Source organism: Heterodontus francisci, chromosome 4 (assembly GCF_036365525.1).
Source record: "Heterodontus francisci isolate sHetFra1 chromosome 4, sHetFra1.hap1, whole genome shotgun sequence".
In the NCBI taxonomy this organism is placed as follows: Eukaryota; Metazoa; Chordata; class Chondrichthyes; order Heterodontiformes; family Heterodontidae; genus Heterodontus; species Heterodontus francisci.
In genome coordinates, this window is record NC_090374.1 from 25,318,161 (window position 1) to 25,340,535 (window position 22,375).

Below are 22,375 nucleotides of genomic sequence, written 5' to 3' on the forward strand. Positions count from 1 at the left end.
CACAGCGAGGGGTTTGGGAGATTGTAAAATATCTCCCCACCACTGAAGCAACAACAACTTGCATTTATACAGTGCCTTTAACATCATAAAATGTCTCCAGATGCTTCACAGAAGCAATTATCGAACACAGTTTGACACCGAACCACATAAGATGTGGACTGGTGACCCAAAGCTTGGCCAAAGTGATAGGTTTTAACGAATGGTCTTACAGAAAGAGAGAGAGATTGTTAAGCCTCCTGGTTCCCATAAGTTAGAAATAAACACTTCAGACTTGGAAAGGTTGAAGCTCTTTATTTATTTTCATACAGCCCACCTTGCTGCCTGGTAAAGACTGCTTAGAATGGTGTAGTGTTACACATCACAGGACTGCAGTGCAGCAGTGAATGTGGGCCCTAGAACACACTTGCCCAGAACAATTGCTTCCTAACTAATTAGTTCCTATCTCTTTACAAATAATATAATAGATTACATCCCTCTTTCTTTAAAGACATAGTGCCTCTATATCAATATAACTGTTCCAGTCATTAACTTTTTTCTAAACTAAAGAAGATTAACAATCAACTTTTGGTGATAAACGGAAACCCTTTTAGAGTTTTTTATAGCGAGTTTTCTTTTCTAAAAGTTTTATTCACGGCATTGCTTAGGTGGAATGATATTGTGCCTTCGTCTTGTAGATTTGGCATTCGTTGCTCTCAGTTGAGAGTTGGCATGCTGTATAAGTAATGTTGTGCGTGTTGCACCTGATGTTGCAGGAGTCATGCTTGCTGCTGCTAATGTTGTGTCACTTGCTGGCGACATTGATGTTGTCTCGCTGGATAGTGATGTTTCCAGTGTTATTAATGATCTTTTCTGTTTTACCAGCTCAGGTGTAGGCCGAATAAGAACTCTATTCCTTCTTATTTGCTTACTGGTATCGGTCTCAATGATGCATGACCTTGGAGTCTCAGCTTCACAAACAACTTTTGCTGGGCTCCAGGATTTCATGACTGAATCCAGTACATGCACAGATTATCCTTTCAGCAGCTCAAGTAGGAATTTAGCATGCTTGTTGAAGTGATGACCTCCTTTTATCTATGCTTCAATGAGTTGTTCTCTCACTTCCTCCTGGTCACTTGGAGGATGTATTTTGCTTGGCGAAGTTGTCTTATAATTTCTTTCATTGAACAGCTCTGTAGGTGATTTCATGTCAGCCTTGAGAGGTTTAGATCGGAGTGACAGTCAGGCAAGGTTTGGGTCTTCCTTCATCTCTTGGCATTTCTCAAGGGTTCTTTTGTCTGCCTGGACGTGTCTTTCTATAAACCCGTGTCCCCGTGGGTAGTGTGGTGATGAGGTGCTAGTGTTGAACCCATTCTGGTCAGCAAATTCCTTAAATTCTCTGGAGGTGAATTGGGTGCCATTGTCACATTTAGTCTTTCAGGAATCTCTTACTCAGCGAACAGAACTCATACTGCAGAAAGGATTGTTGTGGCTCTCAAGTCTTTTATCTTCCAGAAAAAAAGGGAACTTTGAGTCGTGGTCTGCAATCATGAGATACCATTCTTGATTGAGTGTGAATAAATTGGCTGCTACATTATGCCATGGTCTGGGTGGTACTTCAGTAGCCATCATCTCCTCTTTCTGTTGTATGTTTCTGGACTTCTAGCATATATTGCATGCAGATAAACACCATATTTTCGATGTCTTGTATATGCCTATCCAGTACACAGCTGATCTGGCTCTGAGCTTACACATCTCCATTCCCATGTGGCCTTCACGTATTTTCTGTAGAAGTTCTTCCTGCATTATTTTGGCTATGATTATTCTGGATCTGGCTAGCAGAACACCATCTTCTAGTGAGATGTCATCTCTGATAGACCAGTACTGCTGTATTATTGGCTGTGTTTGCTATATCTTATCAATCCATTCCTGGATCACTTGCTGAGAGAGCATCTGTAACTCCTCATCTTTGCTGGTCTCATCTCTAATTTGATTCCGTTTCAGTGGTGTTCTATTCCCCAGGTGATGAATCTTTATACCTAGATCTTCTTTGCTTCTGATTGGAGGGCACTTTTCAATGGGTGTATGATCTCAACTCTCAGTGTCGCCTCCTTTACCTCATGGTTTACTGAGATAATCTGCAGTTCTTCGCAACTGCTCAACTCCAGGGTAGCAGGGCCATCTGTTTCAGTGCCGTAGAACATACAGTTAACATCTTTTCCCTTGGGTGTCCCTTTGATTTGGGTTGTTCCTAGCTGTCGAATCTCAGTTCCCCTTGTGCCATTAGCGTGACATTGTTTAATTTCAGTGCAGCTTTCCTTAGGTAACCATTTTCTTTCAAATTTTCAGGAAAGATCCTCTGGTATAGTCTGCTCAGGATGTTGTTACCCTGTGCTCTGGTATCAATCTTCACCTTCAGATTTATCGTTGTGGGCTTATTTCTCACCCTCTTCCCGATCTGAATGGTTTTGCAAATTTCTTTTCTCTGGGAACTGTCGCAACCAGACATTTCATGCAGTTGTATGGTTCCTATGTCTATCGTGTTGTCAAACTCATCATCATCTTCCAGGATATGGATAGTTTGGTTCCTTTTCCTACTCATTCGCCCTGTTGCTCTGTCTCTGGTGACTCATCTACCACCTTATTCCTTTGTTCAGCACATTTTTTTCCAGTGATTGGCTTTTCTGCAAGCTCTGCAGATTGATCCATATGCAGGACATTTCCTTCTGTCTGTGAATTCATGCCATCATGGCTTAATTGAAGGCTAGTCGTTAGGTAGTCAGTGTCTTCACCTATCTGCTCATGGTTTCATGTGCTCTGGCAGTGTCTACAGCCTGCAATATTGTGAGCTTGTCCTTCCCAATTCGAGCTTTCTGTACTTCAGGGTGTGCAGTCCCCCAAATTACCTGATCAACAGCCTTTCAACTGTGTCCTTAAATTTACATTTTCTCGCTGAATTTTTCAATCTTGTCACAAAATTGTCAATGGGCTCACCTAATTCCTGTCTGAGAGCTCAAAATTCATATTGGCAGTTACAGTGATTTGATTTTGGTTGGAGTTGGTGCTGAATTTATCAAAAATTTTGTCTGGGTTTCTGCTATCCTCCTCACTCAGCTCCCAGCTATTAAACAAATTTAATCCATTATCTCCTGCCCACAGAAGGATATAGCTGACCCTCTCCTCTTCGGTAGTGCCTAATAGAAAACTACTGAATGTCAATTTGCACTTTTGTTTAAATTTCAACATATCAGCTTCCTAATTCATGATGGGCTGTAGCTGTGCATTCATTTCTGTGCTGACCGACATTTCTTTTTGCACAATTCACTCATTTTCTCTCTCTGCCATGAATTTGGGTTTTTTTTTTCAACCTAATTCAGCATTAAATTCATTTAAATGTTTTAGGCTTACTCAGGACATCTGCTGTCACCATATTATGTCTCCTGGTTCCCATAAGTTAGAAATAATCGCACTTTAGACTTGCAAAGGCTGGAGCTCTGTTTAGTTTCATACAGTCCACCATACTGCCTGGTAAGGACTGCTTAGAGCGGTATAGTGATATACATCACAGGACTGCAGTGCAGCAGTGATTACATCCCAGTTAATTAGTTCCTAGCTCTGCACAAATAATATAACAATATATAACAGAGATTGAGAGGCCGAGAGAGGTTTGTTTATATATCGACAATATTCCCATTGTTAGTTTTAGAAATTCAATCCCTTTCTTAATTAATCCTCATAATTTAATCTGACATAATATCAAAGCTGCGTGGCATTCTATTCACTGTATCTGTTATTTCCACTCAAACAGTTGTTTTCAAGATTTCAGTGGCACTGCAAATATCGACTCTTTAGACCCTTTGTTAATATGGATATATTCCCAAGGACTCATTGACTGTTAGCTACTCAAAGGAAAACAATGTCACCATTGCAGGAAATGTTTCTATTAACTATACAAGAAAAAAACATGCCAGTAAGTCAGAAAAGATGGCTACATGACCGACATGGTACACCAACACCTCGTATTTAAAATTCTCATCATTGTGTTCAAATCCCTCCATGGCCTATCTCGATAACCTCCTCCATCCCTCTACACTCCTACAACCCTGGCCTCTTGGTCATCCCCAATTTTCATCGCTCCATCATTGGTGGCTGTGCCTTCAGCTGCCGAGGCCCAAAGCTCTGGAATTCATTCCTTAAACGTCTCTACCTCTTTACCTCTCTCTCCTCCTTTAAGATGCTCCTTAAAACCTACCTTATTGACCAAGTTTTTGGTCATCTGCCCTAATTTCTCCTTCTCTGGCCTGGTGTTAATTTTTGTCTGATAAAGCTCCTGAAAGTGCCTTGGGATGTTTTGTTATGTTAAACACGGTATATAAATACAAGATGTTGGTGTTGTTACCGAAATGTGGATAAATTATAGGAAGCAGGACTCGGAGACATGACTGGCTCCTGAAATAAAGAGTAGGGGATCATATAAATATTTTTTTGCCCTATAAATCAGACCCATAATGATAGTACCTTCCAGCCCTGCAACCTATACCATCATGAGGATAAGAGGAACAATGCCATGTGAACACCATCACCTCCAAATTCCCTTACAAATCGCACACCATCCTGATTTGTGCATCCGTCGCCATTCAAAGAACAAAGAACAAAGAACAGTACAGCACAGGAACAGGCCATTCGGCCCTCCAAGCCTGCGCCGATCTTGATGCCAGCCTAAACTAAAACCTTCTGCACTTACGGGGACCGTATCCCTCTATTCCCATCCTATTCATGTATTTGTCAAGATGCCTCTTAAACGTCATTATCGTACCTGCTTCCACCATCTCCCCCGGCAGCAAGTTCCAGGCACTCACCACCCTCTGTGTAAAGAACTTGCCTCGCACATCCCCTCTAAACTTTGCCCCTCTCACCTTAAACCTATGTCCCCTAGTAACTGACTCTTCCACCCTGGGAAAAAGCTTCTGACTATCCATTCTGTCCAAGCCGCTCATAACTTTGTAAACCTCTATCATGTCACCCCTCCACCTCTGTCTTCCCAGTGAAAACAATCCGAGTTTATCCAACCTCTCCTCATAGCTAATGCCCTCCAGACCAGGCAACATCCTGGTAATCCTCTTCTGTACCCGCTTCAAAGCCTCCACGTCCTTCTGGTAGTGTGGCGACCAGAATTGCAAGCAATATTCTAAGTGTGGCCTAACTAAGGTTCTGTACAGCTGCAGCATGACTTGCCAATTTTTATACTCTATGCCCCGAGCGATGAAGGCAAGCATGCCATATGCCTTCTTGACTACCTTATCCACCTGCGTTTCCACTTTCAGTGACCCGTGGACCTGTACGCCCAGATCTCTCTGCCTGTCAGTACTCCTAAGGGTTCTGCCTTTTACTGTATACTTCCCACCTGCATTAGATCTTCCAAATGCATTACCTCACATTTGTCCAGATTAAACTCCATCTGCCATTTCTCTGCCCAAGTCTCCAACCGATCTATATCCTGCTGTATCCTCTGACAATCCTCATCATTATCCGCAACTCCACCAACCTTTGTGTCGTCCGCAAACTTACTAATCAGACCAGCTACATTTTCTTCCAAATCATTTATATATACTACAAAGAGCAATGGTGCCAGCACTGATCCCTGCGGAACACCACTAGTCACATCCCTCCATTCAGAAAAGCACCCTTCCACTGCTACCCTCTGTCTTCTATGACAGAGCCAGTTCTGTATCCATCTTGCCAGCTCCCCTCTGATCCCATGTGACTTCACCTTTTGTACCAGTCTGCCATGAGGGACCTTGTCAAAGGCTTTACTGAAGTCCATATAGATAACATCCACTGCCCTTGCTTCATCAATCATCTTCGTTACTTCCTCAAAAAACTCAATCAAATTAGTAAGACACGACCTCCCCTTCACAAAACCATGCTGCCTCTCGCTAATAAGTTCGTTTGTTTCCAAATGGGAGTAAATCCTGTCCCGAAGAATCCTCTCTAATAATTTCCCTACCACTGATGTAAGGCTCACTGGCCTATAATTTCCTGGATTATCCTTGCTACCCTTCTTAAACAAAGGAACAACATTGGCTATAGGGTAGATCCCATCATGCCCTGGGGCCTTAACTGCCTTAATGTTTTGCAAGACACCCTACACCTCCTCCTTTTTGATAATGAGATGACTGAGACTATCTGCACTCCCTTCCCTCTGCTCATCATCCACCAAGTCCTTCTCTTTGGTGAATACTGATGCAAAGTACTCATTTAGTACCTCGACCATTTCCTCTGGCTCCACACATAGATTCCCTTCTCTGTCCTTGAGCGAGCCAACCCTTTCCCTTGTTACCCTCTTGCTCTTTATATGTGTATAAAAAGCCTTGGGATTATCCTTAATCCTGTTTGCCAATGACTTTTCATGACCCCTTTTAGCCCTCCTGACACCTTGCTTAAGTTCCTTTCTACTGTCTTTGTATTCCTCAAGGGATTTGTCTGTTCCTAGCCTTCCAGCCCTTACGAATGCTTCCTTTTTCTTTTTGACTAGCTTCACAATATCCTGCGTTATCCAAGGTTCCCAAAATTTGCCAAACCTATCCTTCTTCCTCACAGGAACATGCTGGTCCTGGATTCTAATCAACTGACATTTGAAAGACTCCCACATGTCAGATGTTGATTTACCCTCAAACAGCCGCCCCCAATCTAAATTCTTCAGTTCCTGCCTAATATTGTTATAATTAGCCTTCCCCCAATTTAGCACCTTCACCCGAAGACTACTCTTATCCTTATCTACAAGTACCTTAAAACTTATGGAATTGATTTTTGATTTGATTTAGAGATACAGCACTGAAACAGGCCCTTCGGCCCACCGAGTCTGTGCCGACCATTAACCACCCATTTATACTAATCCTACACTAATCCCATATTCCTACCACATCCTCACCTGTCCCTATATTCCCCTACCACCTACCTATACTAGGGGCAATTTATAATGGCCAATTTACCTATCAACCTGCAAGTCTTTTTGGCCGTGGGAGGAAACCGGAGTACCTGGAGGAAACCCACGCAGACACAGGGAGAACTTGCAAACTCCACACAGGCAGTACCCAGAATTGAACCCAGGACGCTGGAGCTGTGAGGCAGCGGTGCTAACCACTGCGCCACTGTGCCGCCCTGTAATCTCCCTGTAATCTGAGGATTTCCTCCTCACTATTTACAACACCACCAATTTTCGTGTCACCTGCGAACTTACTGATCATACCTCCGATATTCACGTATAAATCATTAATGTACACTACAAACAGCAAGGATCCCAGCACCGATCCCTGTGGTAAACCACTGGTCACAGGCTTCCACTCGCAAAAACAGCCCTCGACCATTACCCTCTGCCTCCTGCCACTAAGCCAATTTTGGATCCAATTTACCAAATTTCCCTGGATCCCATGGGCTCTTACCTTCTTCACCAATCTTATCAAAAGCCTTACTGAAATCCATGTAGACTACATTCTACTGCTTTACCCTCATCTACACATCTAGTCACCTCCTCAAAAAATTCAATCAAGTTAGTTAGACACGATCTCCCCCTGACAAAGCTATGCTGACTATCCCTGATTAATCCCTGCCTTTTCAAGTGGAGATTAATCCTGTCCCTCAGAATTTTTCCCAGTACTTTCCCAACCGCTGATGTTAGACTCATCGGCCTGTAATTACCTGGTTTATCCCTACTACTCTTCTTGAACAATGGTACCACATTCGCTGTACTCCAGTCCTCTGGTACCTCTCCTGTGGCCAGAGAGCATTTGAAAATTTGTGTCAAAGCCCCTGCTATCTCCTCCCTTGCCTCACATTTGGAGGGGAACTTGCAGGTGGTGGTGTTCCCATGCATTTGCTGCCCTTGTCCTTCTAGGTGGTGGAGGTCATGGGTTTGGAAGGTGCTCTTGAAGGAGTTGCTGAAGTGCATCTTATAAATGATACACACTGCTATCACTGTGTGCCAGTGGTGGAGGAGTGACTATTTAAAGTGGTGCTTTGTCCTGGATGGTGTTGAGCTTCTTGAGTGTTGTTGGAGCTGCACCCATCCAGGCAAGTGGAGAGTATTCCATCACACTCCTGACTTGTGACTTGTAGATGGTGGACAGGCTTTGGGGAGACAGGACGTGAGTTTCTCACCACATAATCCCCAGCCTCTGAGCTGCTCTTATAGTCACAGTATTCATTTGGCTGCTCCAGTTAAGTTTCTCGTCAATAGTAACCCCTGGGATGTTAACAGTGGGGAATTCAGCAATGGTAATGCTGTTGAACATCAAGGGAAGATGATTAGATTCTCTCTTTTTGGAGATGGTCATTGCCTGGCATTTGTGTGGCGCAAAATATTACTTCAGCCCAAGCCTGAATGTTGTCTTGCTGCATGTGGACACAGACTGCTTCAGTATCTGAGGAGTCGCGAATGGTACTGAACATTGTGCAATCTCAGTGAACATCTCCACTTCTGACCTTAGGATGAAAGGAAGGTCATTGATGAAGCAGATGAAGATGGTTGGGTCTAGGACACTAGCCTGAGGAACTCCTGCAGTATTTTTGGAACAAAAAGAATACATGGGAGTATTTTTAAATGATGAAAAACTAGGAGCAGCAGATATTTAAAGAGAGGTTCATGTACACAGATAACTAAAATGTAGTGTCAGGTACAAAAAAGAACCAAAAAGGCTAATGGAATGTTAGCCTTTATATCTCGATGGCTTGAATATAAAGCGGAGGAAGTTTTGCTTCAGCTACACAAAGTCCTGGTTAAACCACATCTGGTGTGCGGTGTACAGTTCAGGGCACCACATCTCAGAAAGGATAGAACAGAATCATACAACAGTTACAGCTTAGAGGCACCCATTCGGCCCATCGAGCACATGCTGGCTCTCTGCAAGAACAATCCAGCTAGTCCACTCTCCAGCCCTTGCCCCATAGTCATGCAATTTTTTTTCCCTTCATGTAATTAACTAACTCCCTTTGGAAAGTTACTATCGAATTTGCTCCCTTCAGGAAGGACATTCCACATCGTAATCACTCTCTGCACAAAAAAGTTTTTCCTCGTGTTGCCTTTGGCCAATCACCTTAGATCTGTGTCCAATGATTCCCAACCCTTCCACCAATGGGAACAGTTTTTCTCCATTCACCAGAAAGTTATTATGGCTCCAAGGGTTAAATTATGAGGAAAGATTACAAAAACTAAGCTTGTAGCCTTTGGAATATAGGTTAGGAATTGATTGACATTTTTAGAGCTTTGAAAGAAATTGATAAGATGAATAGAAACTTTTTCCACTGGCGGGCGTCTAAAATCAGAGCCAGGACTTGAATTATGGTCACTGTTCCCGAAATGCTCCCCTACTGAAACTTCGACCACCTGGCCGGGCTCATTCCCCAATACCTGGTCCAGTACGGCCCCATCCCTAGTTGGACTATCTACATATTGTTTCAAGAAGCCCTCCTGGATGCTCCTTACAAATTCTGCCCCATCCAAGCCCCTAGCACTAAGTGAGTCCCAGTCAATATAGGGGAAGTTAAAACCACCCACCACTACAACCCTGTTACCTTTACATCTTTCCAAAATCTGTCTACATAACTGCTCCTCTACTTCCCGCTGGCTGTTGGGAGGCCTGTAGAAAACCCCCAACATCATGACTGCACCCTTCCTATTCCTGAGCTCCACCCATATTGCCTCGCTGCACGACCCCTCCGAGGTGTCCTCCCGCAATACAGCTGTCATATTCTCCTTAACAAGTAATGCAACTCCCCCACCCCTTTCAAATCCCCCTCTATACCACCTGAAGCTTCTAAATTCCTTTACCATTGCTTGGCCAATATCCTGGAAGTCCCCTACTTAACACCACTATGAGAGCACCGTCACCACGGGGACTGCAGAAGTTCATCACCACCTTGTCAGGGACACTAGGGATGAGCAGTAAATGCCATCTTTGCTTGCATTAACCATATGGCAAGAACAATTTTTTTTAAAGTTGCACAAACAATATCTGTTAATTTTTCACCCACTTTTTGAACTGTGTATTCCTGGCCATGAGCCTTGGCAAATTCAACAAGTTTACTTTGGTGTTGCCTCTGGCTGTGAGCAACACTTGAGTCAGCACTAAACCAATATAAAGGCAACTGACATTGCTCTCTCTCTCTCCCTCGCGCTCTCTCCTGTCTGTTCCATTAATCATGCGTATTAGCACAATGCTGCAAACTCAATAAATCCTTGACAAAGTTGCAGGTGTTGGCAATGCTGCAACTGACTTATCAACCTAACATCTTAGCATATAAGGGCATGTCCCAGCCAGTACTGTGCAATCTGAATGTACTATAATTCAATCACAGTAATTTCCAAACAACAACAACTTCTATTTATATAGTGCCTTTAATCCAATAAAACATCCCAAGACGCTTCACAGGAGCATTGTAAAACAAAGTATTACACCGAGCTACAAAAAGAGATATTAGGTCAGATGGCCAAAAGCTTGGTCAAAGAGATAGGTTTTAAGGAGTACCTTAAAGGAGGAAGTGAGGTGGAGAGGTGCAGAAAGTGTAGGGAAGGTATTCCAGGGCCTAGGCAACTGGAGGTGAGGAGCGATTAAAATCAGGGATTCACAAGAGGCCGGCATTCGAGTGCAGATATCTTAGAGGGTTGTGGGACTGGAGGAGATGACAGAGATAGGGAGAGGTGAGGCCATGGAGGAATTTGAAGATGCTGCTTGACTGGGAGTCAACGTAGGTCAGCGAGCATAGGGTAATAGGGGAATGGGACTTGATCTGAGTTAAGACACCGGGTAGCAGAGATTTGGATGACCTGAAGATTACGGAGGGTAGAATGTGGGAGACTAGCTAGGAGTGCATCGGAATAGTCCAGTCTAGAGGTAACAAAGTTTGAATGAAGGTTTCAGCAGCAGATGAGCTGAACCAGGGGTGAAGTCAGGCGATGTTACAGAGGTGGAAGTAGGCGGTCTTAGTAATGACACAAATATGAGGTCAGAAGCTCATATAAGGGTCAAATGTGACACCAAGATTGCGAACAAACTGGCTTAATCTCAGACTGTTGCCAGAGAGAGGAATGGAGTCAGTAGCTAGGGAAAGGAGTTTGGAGCAGGGACTGAAAACAATGGCTCCAGTGTTCCCAATATTTAATTGGAGGAAATTTCTGTTCATCTGCACTGGATGTCGGATAAGCAGTCTGATAATTTAGCAACAGTGGAGGAGTTGAGAAAAGTGGTGGTGAGGTAGAGCTGAGTGTCATCAGCATACTTATGAAAACTAATGCTCTGCTTTTGGATGATGTCACTGACGGGCAGCAGGTAGACGAGAAATAGGAGAGGGCCAAGGATAGATCCTTGGGGGACACCAGAGATAGCGGTGCAGGATTAGGAAGAGAAGCCATTGCAAATGATAGACAGATATGAACGGAACTAGGTGAGAGCAATTCAACCCACCAGGACAATATTGGAGGCGTTGGAGGAGGATGGTGTGGTCAACCAAGTCAAAGTCGAATAAGACTTGAAAGGGGAGAAAAAGCTTCTTTGTTAAACTATGTGCTGGCCTGGGAATAAATGGCTGCTTTCAGTGTTTGGCTTAGATCAGCAACGTAAAGGTTTTTTTTTCTGAAGTTGAAGTAAGGCACATTGTCAGGAAGAGTACAGGGAGAATTCAATTGCTTTTACCTAACTCTAGCGCTTTTCTAGTGCCATTTGCTCTCAACGCACACGTGTGGCGTAGCCAATGAAAACACAAGGATAAATTTGACAGATTCACTACTAAGACCGGCAGCTGAAAAGACCTGCTTTTTTTTAATGATCTCTGCAAGTCTTCTTTGTTATAGTCACTGGCTGCCTTGGGCACAAGTGTAAAACAAAAGAAACTTTAGTCTGAATCTGGACCTTGTTGAGATTGCTTATTGTTACTATCACAAAGTGGAAAAATATTCCAATCATCAGCACTGACATCTCTCTTTGCGTAGACAGGGGGCAGAGGGACCATTATAATGTATTTATATACAGCCTGCTGATAAAGGGGAGATTTAATAGAGGTGTTCAAAATTAATAAGGGTTTTGATAGAGTACATAGGGAGACTCTTTTTACGGCAAAAGAGTCAGTAAGCAGAGGGCATTGATATACGGTGATTGGCAAAAGAACCAAAGGGAGGAGAATTTTATTTTTTACGCAGTGTTTTGTGATCTGGAACACACAGCCTGAAGGGGTAGTGGAAGCAGATTGAATAGCAACTCTCAAATGGGAATTCAATACATATTTGAAAAGGAAACATTTTCAGATCTATGAGAATAGAGCAGGGAAATAGGACTTAATTGGGTGGCTCTTTCAAAGAGCTGGAACAGGCACAATGGGCTGAATGGCCTTCTTGTGTGCTGTACGATCCTATACTTCTATAAATCTCTCGTGTAAACCAGTGCCTTTACAGAAAAAGAAATTCAGCCTAAGCAAATTTTCCCCATGCTAATTGAGACACAGTGGGCTGGATTCTGTGTGGCCGCCGCCACCTTGAAAGATGGTGGCCCGCACGCGCGGGTTTCACTTGCAGAGCTGCCGCAATCTTATACGCGGCAGCTCATTAACATGGCCGGGGCGGATCGCCTATCCCCGATGACATGGAGGGGGCGCGCGAGCCGTCCCCGGCAACGCCGTCAGGCGCCACTGCTTTGAACCCTTCCAGGATTTTTAATAAAGCAGTTAAAGACCTCGTTGTAGGTGCCCCTGCATCCCCACACAGAAAAAATGACCTGCTCTCCCCTCCCAACCAGCGTAGCGCCTCGATTCCCCGGATGGGGATCGGAAGGTGCAGGAGTGCCGCCTAGTGGCACTAAGATCACAACGGGATTGGAGGCGGAGCTGGGTTGCAATTAATTCAGGTATGTAGATTTTTTTAAATATGTAAATCGTGGTCCCTTCGTCAAGTGGCGGGGGGACCGCCATGAGGCCTCACCGCTGCTGGCAAGATCGGGACGGGCCCTGCCAGCGTCGAGGTCCATGGCGGGCCTTACCCGGGGCAATCTTCATGCTCCCCCCGCCACGGTCCCGACGTCAAGGCCTCTATAAAATCCAGCCCAGTATCACCCTCAACAAACATAAATAATCAGTTTTTTTTCTGGAGCATGCCCACTTGACAAAAATATATTATTATTCCACTTCAATGGAAATACAATGGAATGTCCAGTCTCTGTACTCCGATTGTCCACCTTACTGATTTTTTTTGCCAGATTATATCACGGGCTGACGATTCATTAAGTCTAAAAAAAGTCTTCTCCTCACGCAATATATATTGGGGCCGCTTTCATTCCTGCCGTAGAGTATGACTTTACCACATATTTAAGACAAAAATTTGAAGACCTTTGATTATCCAACAGCTTCTGCTATTTAACAGGGATAATAATAATTCTGGGAAATAAACAAATAGACCCAACAGAGACAATGGAGAGGATAGAAATTGAGAGAAGGTCCTAAAAAGGTTGGCTATGTTGAATTTGTTCTCCTTACAGCAAAGAAGATTGAGGGGTGATTTAATAGAAGTACACAAGATTACGGCAGGCTTAAATAAGTTAGACAAGGAAAAGCTGTTCCCATTACCAAATGGTACAAGGACTAGGGGAGACAGATTGAAGATTTTGGGCAAAAGATACAGGGGGAATATGAGGAAACACTTTTTTATGCATCAGGTGGTAATGACCTGGAACTCCCTGCACACGAGGGTGGTGGAAGCAGAGATAATCATTGACTTCAAGAAGAAATTGGGTGGCCACGTGAGAGAAATAGACTTGCAGGGCCGGGGAGTGGGACTGATAGCATAGCTCCGTGGAGAGCCGGCATGGACTTGAATGGCCTTTTTCTGTGCCATAAATGATTCAATGACTATGGCTCTATGACTCTAATCCCCGCTTCTGATCAAAGTAAAATATGACTGCCCAATCGCCATCCAGGAATGGACACTACATGCTATGCTCAGCCCAAAACAGACACTCAAGTGTGGAATTGTGTTATGGTGAAATGTAGGCCTAATCATCCAACGTGGCAAGCAGCCAGTATCCACGTATTTCATGCTGGAAGTATGCCACCTGCCATATTGGTAAAGATTGTAGTATGGGCATCCAAAGCCTTTACATAGGCAAATAGAGTGCCCCTGTTTGAGGCCCCATGTCCACGGTTGGCCTGGCCTTAACCAGCCAGCGCTGGTTGCCATAACTACTTGTGAAAAAGCAGGCATCCTTAAGGACACCACTGGGGTCAGTCACTAAAGAGTTAAGCTTTTTTAAAAGCTCTTACCTAAATGTAGAGTTGGGATGAACATTCCTGCTCCTCCTGCCTCCACAGCAGTCCCAAAGACCATGGCTGGACTCCGCTTGGTTATCTCCCACTCATCCCCTCTCCTCCTCCTAATTGCCCCTCGATCACCTCCTATTCTGACCATTCCCTCCCTCCCAATTGTCGACTGCCTTCCCTTAAAATCATACCCCTCCCTCCCTCCCAGTCATCCTCTCCCTCCTGTTTGCAGCCCTTCCCTCCCCCTGATCGCTTCAGGGCACGTTCGATTTTCTCACTCATCTTGTTCAGATCATCCCATCCAAGGGCCTACCCGAGGGCCTCCACCGGTGAGACAGCTGACCCATATATCCTGGTGGAATCAGTGAACTGCCTCTGGATGCCAGATTGACTTCCACAGCTGGCCAGCAATATGCTGATGAGGGCCGAACGTGAGTTTTGGCTGAGCCTTGAGCATCTGGCTTCATGCTCAAACAGGCACCCCCACCCTCCACCGCGCCCCCCCCCCCCCCAACCCCCACCTATTTCAGGCCTGAATATGGGCTGAAATTAATTTGCACCCCTTAGTATGTAAGTGTGCCTGAGGTTAGAAAACCTTCTCACATTCATAAAACAAGCACAGGTTCACAGGTAGGAAACACAGCATTTGTCAGCATCACATATATCGTATGTTTTAATGTGTTCATAGGACCCTGAGGTATGATCAATTTATATTCGACAAGCTGTTCCATTTGGTTATCAAACATCATATTGTACAATCAAAGGGTTTATACTTATAACTGCGGAATAAAACTGAGGATGTCGGTTGATCAGGTCTTTGTTCTGAGAGAACTGGAGTGATTATCTTTCTTGCACGACAATGCTGCTTGCCAAAAGTTCTCAGCATCAGGCAGCCATGCAGCAATACCTTTTCACTCTCCTATTTCCCAAGTCATTCTCCTTTTCATGCCATCAGTGGTAGCAGTTGTTAATGACCAAACAAGGCAAGGTTTTTTGTTACCATATAAGGAGTTGTCTTTCTCCATTTCTGTAAGGGTTTTGTGACTCCTTAGTGAACTGCCAATTCAACAGTTCTGCTACATTACCCATTGTCATGTTCTTCTCATCATCATGTTCTTACACTATCAACATGGTCTTACAGTTTTAGCAGTTCTGACCTTTTAGTCATTACGTTGTTAATTATAGTGCTTAGACTGCACATAATGACACAACTTGCATTCATATCGCACTTTTAACATAGTTAAATCTCCCAAGGTGCTTAACCGGAACATAATCAGTCAAAATTTAACACTGAGCCACATAAGAGATTAAGACAGGTGACCAAAAGCTTGGTCAAAGATGTAGGTTTTGAGGAGGAAAGAGAATTAGAGAAGCAGAGAAGTTTAGGGAGGAAATTCCAGAGCACAGTTCATTCATCTCAGTTCCAAGATGAATAACACAAAGCCATAATTCAGCTATCAGTCAAATGGCCTCAATCAAATCACAGAATAACAGAATTGTTACAGTGCAGAAGGAGGCCATTCAGCCCATTGTGTCTGCGCTGGCTCTCTGAATGAGCAATTCACTGAGTGCCATTCCCCCACCTTCAAATGATCTCAATCGAACAACCTCAATCAAATGCGAAAAGCACTGTTGGTAACTGGATAGGGAAAGGCAGTTTTACATGCACTAGTGCTGAAATTCCATGCCTTTGAGAATTTTTTTGTCTGACTCTATTTGCTCCTTGCAGATTACTAAGAGCTGGAGCAGTGGGGACATTCACTGACTGTTGATAGCACACCAGCAGCAGTTTACAGGACACGGGGACACGAGTCACAGTTAACAAACATTTTTATTTCTAATTTCCTTTCCCCCCCAGAATAAAGCACTGCATACAGTATCAGCTGTGGCTCAGTGGGTAGCATGCTTACTTCTAAGCCAGAAACGCATGAGCTCAAATCCCAATTGAGAGACTAAAAAGCATCATTTGGATGGCACTCTGATGCAGCAAAGATGGGACTGTTGGAGGTGTTGCCTTTCAGATGAGATGGTAAACTGAAGCCTTGTCTGCTCTCAGGTGGATCCCATAGCACTATTTTATAAAAGAGTATATCTCAACCAGTATCACTAAAAAAACAGATTGGTGATTTATCTCATTGCACTTAGTGGGAACTTGCCGTGTGTATATTAGGTGGTGTATTTCCTACATTACAACAGTGACTGTACTTCAAGAAATAATTCATGAGCTTTGGGACATCTAGAGATTGTGAATAGTGCTATTTAGATCCAAGTCTCTCTTTTCAGCATTGTGCTCCACCTGGAATTAGAAGCAACCTGATGTAGCAGGTGCTCCCGGAGCTCAAAGCCACAACCTTCTTGGAAAAGGGGTTTGGCAGTTCAGTGCTTCGGCTGAGCTCACTGTTTATTCATTGCTTACATTGTAATCTACATTGTGCACAATCATAAATATGATGCTGACAGTTATTGCAGGTGGTTAAACAAAACAGTGTGATAGCAGTCTGGTCCTATTCCATGTTTATTAGGATGGTTGAGTTTGCAACATTCTGAGACCGATCTTTTCTCTCACATGTAAGCCAGCTTGAAATGATTAAGGGCTGGTGCAAATTCCATCTGCCAGGTCAAGTGCTATTAATGCTCAGTTCTCCACTATAAGCTGATTTGCAGAATTAAACACAGCACCAGGTACCAAATCAGAAAGATCTTGGGAGGATGATTAAGTCAAATTTGAAAATATGGGGCAATTAAAGGGTAGTATTACAATAGTGATGGTGTTGGGGTTTTCAAAAAGCCTTTAAAGAGCTTCAAAGGGCATTTTGACTCATTGGCAACTTTCAACATGACTGAAGGACTAGAGTTGAAGAAATGGAAGGCAATAAACAAGGAAAACAGAACCCTCGATCCAGTTGTGAGTGTGCAAAAAAAAACTACAGAGTAGCCTAGCGTCCAATTGCCTGTCGAAATATAAGTGATGCTGCATGATCATACTTGCAAGGAGGTTTTCTCCCTGTGCCATTGCAGAAATGCTGGCATGGGAGCAGGGTGGTGAATAGAAATGGCAAGCAACCAGAAGCTCGGGGTCATGCTTGCGGAGTGAGCGGAGGTGTTCCACAAAGCAGTCGCCCAATATGTGTTTGGTCTCACCAGTGTAGAGCGAATGCATTGTGAGCAGCGAATACAGTAGACTAAATTGAAAGAAGGACAAGTAAATCACTGCTTCACCTGGAAGGAGTATTTGGGGCCTTAGATGGTGAGGGGAGAGGAGGTAAAAGACAGGTATTACACCTCCTGTGATTGCATGGGAAGGTGCCGTGAAGGGGACGAGGTGTCAGGGGTCATGGAGGAGTTGACCAGGGTGTCACAATGGGAATGGTCCCTTCGAAATGCTGACAGGGGAGGGAAGTGAAAGGTGTGTTTGGTGGTGGAGGTGGCGGAAATGGCAGAGGATGATCCTTTGGATGTGAAAGCTAGTGGGGTGGAAAGTGAGGACAACGGGAACCCTGTTATGGTTCTGGAAGTTGAAGGGGTGAGGGCAGAAGTGTGGGAACTGGGTTGGACACAGATAAGGGCCCTGTCAACCACAGTGAGGGGGGGGAGATACTTGGTTGAGGAAAAAGGAAGACATATCAGAAGTGCTATTGTCAAAGGTAGCATCATCAGAACAGATGCGTCAGAGATGGAGAAACTGGGAGAATTGAATGGAGTTCTTACGGGGGCAGGCAGTGTGTGTGGAAGTGTAGGGCACAGGGTATGAGTTCTTTATAAGCCCACCGACTCTCACAGCTACCTCAACTACACTTCCTCATATTCCCCCTGCATCTCTTGCCCAAAACCTCCAATCTGTGTCCCCTAATCAAAGAACAAAGAACAGTGCAGCACAGGAACAGGCCATTCGGCCCTCCAAGCCTGCGCCGATCTTGATGCCTGCCTAAACTAAAACCTTCTGCACTTCCGGGGTCCATATCCCTCTATTCTCATCCTATTCATGTATTTGTCAAGATGCCTCTTAAATGTCTCTATGGTATCTGCTTCCACCACCTCCCCTGGCAGCAAGTTCCAGGCATGCACCACCCTCTGTGTAAAGAACTTGCCTCGCACATCCCCTCCAAACTTTGCCCCTTGCACCTTAAACCTATGTCCCCTAGTAACTGACTCTTCCACCTTGGGAAAAAGCTTCTGACTATCCACTCTGTCTGTGCCACTCATAACTTTGTAAATCTCTATCATGTCGCCCCTCCACCTCCATCGTTCCAGTGAAAACAATCCGAGTTTTTCCAACCTGTCCTAATGCCCTCCAGACCAGGCAACATCCTGGTAAACCTCCTCTGTACCCTCTCCAAAGCCTCCACGTCCTTCTGGTAGCGTAGCGACTAGAATTGCACGCAATATTCTAAGTGTGGCCTAACTAAAGTTCTGTACAGCTGCAACATGACTTGCCAATTTTTATACTCTATGCCCCGACCGATGAAGGCAAGCATGCCGTATGCCTTCTTGACTACCGTATCCACCTGCGTTTCCACTTTCAGTGACCTGTGGACCTGTACGCCCAGATCTCTCTGCTTGTCAATACTCCTAAGGGTTCTGCCATTTACTGTATACCTCCCACATGCATTAGATCTTCCAAAATGCATTACCTCACATTTGTCCTTGTATCATCAGTTAATGGAACAGTTTTTCCTTGCCCAACTTATCTGAGCCTGTCATAATCTTATATACCATTGACTAGTTGATGGTAAGACACAGCAAACAGTTGTTTTCTGTTACAAATTTTCAGAGGGCTAAAACAACAATGCTCAAAGATTGTGGAAATGCGCAACAAGTCACTTGGCATCTATAGAGAGAATATACAAGTTAATATTCTGAGTGGATACCCTTAATCAGGATGCTGGCATATTACATAGTATCACATAGAACTTGCAGCACAGAATAGGCTATTTGGACTAACTCAGTGTTTATGCTCTACAAGAGCATCCTCGCACCCAAATTCATCTAACCCTACTGGTTTATTAACAAGAACGACTTGCATTTATATCACACCTTTAACCGAGTAAAACATCCCAGCATGTGAATAGACTATTGTGGCCTGGCTACACATAATATTTTCTCTATATCTATCCCATCGGTGTGTTTCTGAATGCGAAAACTTAACAGTACAAATTATATTAGTGCTCCTGTATTAAAGACATATTTAATAAGGAATTGAACAAATGGAAAATAACCACAGATAATTCTGGAAATAAGCAGCAGGTCAGTCAGCGTTTATGGAGAGAAAATACAAGATAACATTTCAGGTTTCAGGTTAATTAATATCACACATAAAAACCTCCTAATTTCTTTGAAAATGTAGTTATGACTAATAATTTTCATACACTTATAAATGGATTCAATTCAAAGCATATGCAACACATACAACAGATAATTTCAGATAAAAGCAAAATACTGCGGATGCTGGAAATCTGAAACAAAAACAAGAAATGCTGGATTCACTCAGCAGGTCTGGCAGCATCTGTAGAAAGAGAAGCAGAGTTAACGTTTCGGGTCAGTGACCCTTCTTCGGAACTGACAAATATTAGAAAAGTCACAGATTATAAACAAGTGAGGTGGGGGTTGGGCAAGAGATAACAAAGGAGAAGGTGCAGATAGTGAATACACGGCAAGGGGTCAGATCAGAAGGGGTGGGGTCAGAGGGAAGTGAAGCGGAAGGAGGATCTGGAGGGGCATTAGTCCCCATCAGCTGCTGGAGCTTGCGTTCCTTAACACCTGAAAGGAAGAAAAAAAGTTTTTTGTTAATGCGTCGGATGAGACGTAAGATGAGATGAAACTGCGGAGTAGAACAGATTTGAGATAAGGTGAGACGGTGCTGCTGGAGAGAGAGGTCCAGTGTGTGCATATGGCGGCGCATAGCACTGAGCGTGGATCTCAGGATACGGCGAGAGTAGCAGTCCGAGGAACGTTGTATTTCTCGGAGATACCTGTGATCCTGGGTGGTTTCAAAGCATGATGGGTGAAACTGCAGTTGGAATCCACGTGGAATCAGTCGGAGCCGGAGACAGTCACTGAGGAAGGAGATGTGGCTGTGAAAACGAGTTTTGGTCGATACCTTATCAAACACCAGGAGGGAAATAGAAAGCAATGAAGGTGAACAAGGTAAAAGAGACAAACGAAAATCCCGTCGGAGAGAAGAGCAGAACTTCTTCAAGGTAGGCATTCCTGGAAGAGAAGTGGCAGTGAATTAAACACTAAAATAAAAGCAAAATACTGCGGATGCTGGAAATCTGAAACAAAAACAAGAAATGCTGGATTCACTCAGCAGGTCTGGCAGCATCTGTAGAAAGAGAAGCAGAGTTAACGTTTCGGGTCAGTGATAATTTCAGAAGCTGTTCAACAAAGACACTTTGTTTTGCACTAGTAAGTTGAGACTGATCTACAACTTCTATGTAGAACATGAATGAAACAGTGTTAGGGTCAAGCAACAGCATCAAGCAGAGAGCAAAACAAAATGGAGAAATAAGTAAAGAAATCTGCTTGTACACTTAAAAGTTAAGTAAAATGTTTACTTTTTTATTCTTTTATGGGATGTCAGCGTCACTGGCAAGGTCAGCATTTATTGCCCATCCCTAATTGCCCTTGCCCTTGAAACGCTGCAGTCCATGTGAGGTAGGTACACCTACTGTGCTATTAGAAAGGGAGTTCCAGGTTTTTGACCCAGCGACAGTGAAGGTTTGGCAATACAGATCTAAGTCAGGATGATGTGTGACTTGGAGGGGAACTTGCAGGTGGTGGTGTTCCCATGCGTCTTCTGCCCTTGTCCTTCGAGGTGGTAGAGGTCACGGGTTTGGAAGGTTCTGTTGAAGGAGGCTTGGCGAGTTGATGCAATGCATCTTGTAAATGGTACACGCGACTGCGACTGTGCACTGGTAGTGAAGGAGTGAATGTTTTAAGGGTGTGGATGGGGTGCGATCAAGTGGGCTGCTTTGTCCTGGATGGTGTCGAGCTTCTTGAATGTTGTTGGAGCTGTACTCAACAAGGCAAGTGAAGAGTATTCCATCACACTCCTGACTTGTGCCTTGTGGATGGTGGACAGGCTTTGCCGCAGAATTCCCAGGTTCTGACCTAACTGCATAACTTTTAACCAAGACAACAATATAAATTTAAACAAACATCCTTAGTTCAGTGATTTGTGGGCCAGAATCAGAAAAATGGCCATGAAAGCTATTGGATTGTTTTAAATCCAACGTTGCCTAAAATTCATCAGATAAGGAAAACCTACCTGGTCTGATCTACACATGACTTAAGTCACAGTAGAAGACACAAGTTCCATACCAGAAATAGGCAGTCACCTCAGGGCTAAAAAGTGAGGAAATCAAGGAAATTGATATCAGCTGAGAAAAATTATTGGAGAAACTTGAGGGACTAAAATCTGACAAGTCTCTGGGACCAGATGGCCTACACCCTAGGGTTCTAAAAGAGATGGATACAGAGATAATGGATGCACTGGCTGTGATTTTCCAGAATTCCTTAGATTCAGGAATGGTCCCATCAGATTGGCAGTTTTTAAATGTTACGCCGCTTTTCAAGAAAGGAGGCAGAGAGAAAACAGGAAACTACAGGCCAGTTAGCCTAACATCAGTCATTGGGAAGATGCTGGAAACTATTATTAAAGAAGTCTTAACATTGCACTTGGAAAAGCATAGTATGATTAGAACAAGTCAGCATGTTTTTACTAAAGGGAGATCCTGTTTGACAGATTTATTAGAGTTTTTTGAGGATGTGACTAGTCGGGTCGATAAAGGGGAAACCAGTCGATGGATTTTCAAAGGCATTCGATAAGGTGCTACATAAAAGATGAATAGGCAAGATATGGGCTCATGGCGTTGGGGGTAGTATATTAGCGTGGATAGAGGATTGGTTAGCAGACAGAAAGCAGAGAGTGGGCATTTTCAAGTTGGCAGGTAGTGGATAGTGAGGTGCCGCAAGGATCAGTGCTGGGGCCTCAGCTATTTATACTCTATATTAATGAATTGGATGAAGAGACGAAGGGCTGTATTTTATCTTCATCGGTGGCGAACCCGCTTCCGCCCAGTCCGGGGATCCGACCCACATTTTA

The 22,375-nt window shown here is 43.9% G+C and overlaps 1 protein-coding gene across 1 annotated transcript in view; it reads left to right on the forward strand.

Annotated features, from left to right (window-relative positions):
* The window catches only part of galntl6 (polypeptide N-acetylgalactosaminyltransferase like 6), a 1,388,519-nt gene that overhangs the window by 1,353,031 nt on the left and 13,113 nt on the right, over positions 1-22,375 (forward strand). The window lies entirely within an intron of this gene.